The sequence below is a fragment of the Octopus bimaculoides genome, chromosome 10 (assembly GCF_001194135.2).
Source record: "Octopus bimaculoides isolate UCB-OBI-ISO-001 chromosome 10, ASM119413v2, whole genome shotgun sequence".
Lineage (NCBI taxonomy): Eukaryota > Metazoa > Mollusca > Cephalopoda > Octopoda > Octopodidae > Octopus > Octopus bimaculoides.
The window spans coordinates 29,522,605-29,525,117 of record NC_068990.1 but is presented as its reverse complement, the minus strand read 5'-3'; positions in this window follow the sequence as shown (position 1 = coordinate 29,525,117).

Below are 2,513 nucleotides of genomic sequence, written 5' to 3'. Positions count from 1 at the left end.
TTTTCTTTCACTCTTTCGGGGGGTCAATTAAATAGGTACCAGTTATACACTGGGACCATTGTAATCGACTTAATCCCTTCCCACCAAATTTGAGGCCTTGTGCTTCCAGTAGAAAGGATTATTATTATAATTAAGGCAGTGAGCTGGCAGAATCATTACTGTATCAGGCAAAATGCATAGCAGCATTTTGTCCATCTTTACTCTCTGAGTTCAAATTCTGCAGAGGTCACCTTTGCCTTTCATCCTTTTGGGGTCAATAAAACAAATACTAGTTAAGTGTTGGAGTTGATGTAATCAACAAGTTCCCTCCCCCAAAATTCCAGGTCTTGTGCTTTTAGTAGAAAGGATTATTATTATAGGGAAATTCTTCCCCACCACCTCAGTAAATTTGTTGATAGGTGGGTGAATGTAATAAGGATGACCCATGAAAATGGGCCTACTTTGAACTCTTAGTTGTAAACCGGACGAGTTGAGAAGTAGAGAGGTGCATCTGGTGGTCGGGATAACCAGAATGTGTGGGGGTTCCTTGGTTGTCTCTGTGAGGAACTCCCCCCAGTTCTGCGTGAATTATATTGGTTAATTGTATTGTTAATTGTCATCATTATTTTATTGTTTACTTGATTTTAGTGATAAACCTCATATCTCTAGTTTTTTATGTCCTTCTTTGTTTTGTGTTCGGCCCTTGTGGCCAATAAAAAAACATTATTATTATTATTATTATCATTATTAACCCTTTCATTACCATATTTCTGTTGAGATGCTCTGGGTTTCTTTCAATTAATTTTAAATATAACAAAGAATTTATTAAAATAACTTAGTTATCATTAAGATAGCGTTGGGAACATAAATTGTGACTAAGGTTTGGTGGAAGATTTTAATTCAAAACTTATGAAAACAAAACATTTATACAATAGAGCCAGAGCCAGTTTCAGCTGGATTGGTAACAAAAGGGTTGAGCAGCAAGCTGGCAGGATCATTAGCATTCTGTCCATCTGCATATTCTGAGTTCAAATTCCACCAAGGTCAACTTTGCCTTTCATCCTTTCAGGGTTGATAAATTAAGTTCCAGTTGATTGATGATGGGGTTCAATATAATTGACTTATCTCCACCACCCCAAATTGCTGGCCTTGTGCCAAAATTTGAAGCTGTTATAATTCAGAAGGTGGTGAGAGCTGGTAGAACCTGAAGCTGGATGAAATGCTACTAAGCATTTCTTTCAGCTCCTTATGTCCTGAGTTCAAATTTCACTGGGGTCAACTTTGCCCTTAATCCTTTCAGAGCTGATGAAATGAATACCAGCTGAGGGCTGGGGGTTGATGTAATCGACTGGCCCCTCCCCACAAAATTTCATGCCTTGTGCTTATGGTAGAAAGGATTATTATTAAGGCAGAATTTGTGTCTGTGCCACATAAAAAACACTAAGTCCACTCTGCTGGGTGGTTGGTGTTAGGAAGGGCATCCAGCTGTAGAAATCCTACCAAAACAGTCACAGAAGTCTGGTGCAAACTTCAGCCTGGCCAGCTCTTATAAAACCGTTCCATGCTAGCATGGAAGGTGGACATTAAATGATGATGATGATGATGATGAATCAGAAGTGTTTTGGACAAAATGCTTAGAGATATTTCTTTTAGTTTTACATTATGAGTTCAAATACCATCAAAGTCATCTTTGCTTTTCATCCATTCTGGGGTCAATAAAGGGTTGATAAGATACACACCAGTTGAGCATTGGGGTTGATGTAATCAACTACCCTTTTCTCAAAATTACTGGCCTTGTGTCAAAAATTAGAAACCATTATTATTATTATTATTATTATTATTATTATTATGAAGACAGTGAGCTGAAAGAATTTGAAACATTATTATTATTCACTCCTTCAGGGTAGATAAAATAAAGTACCAGTTGAGTACGTGGGTTGATGTAATTGATTTGCTCACCTTCTCAGGGCCCCTGCCCCTCAGAATTGCTGGCCTTGTGTCAAAATTAGAATGAATTATTTCGAAGAAGTATTCTTCTGATTCTTTTTTTGTTCTTAAAAGAAGTACCAGTTGAGTACTGACGTCAGTATAATCGACTATTCCCCTCCCCAAAAATTTCAGGCCTTGTGCCTAAAGTAGAAAGGATTATTATTATTATTATTATTAAGGTGGTGAGCTGGCAGAGTTATTAGCGCACTGGACGAGATGCTTAATGGTATTTCACCTGTCACTATGTTCTGAGTTCAAATTCCATCAAGGTCGACTTTGCCTTTCATCCTTTCAGGGTCAATAAATTAAGTACCAGTTGCATACTGGGGTCGATCTAATCGACTGGCCCCCTCCCCCAAAATTTTAGGCCTTGTGCCTAGAGTAGAAAAGATTATTATTATTATTATTATTATTTAGTGGTGAGCTGGCAGAGTTAATAAGCGTACTGGACGAAATGCTTAATGGTATTTCACCTGTCACTATGTTCTGAGTTCAAACTCCACCGAGGTCGACTTTGCCTTTCACCTTTTTGGAGCGGTCAATAA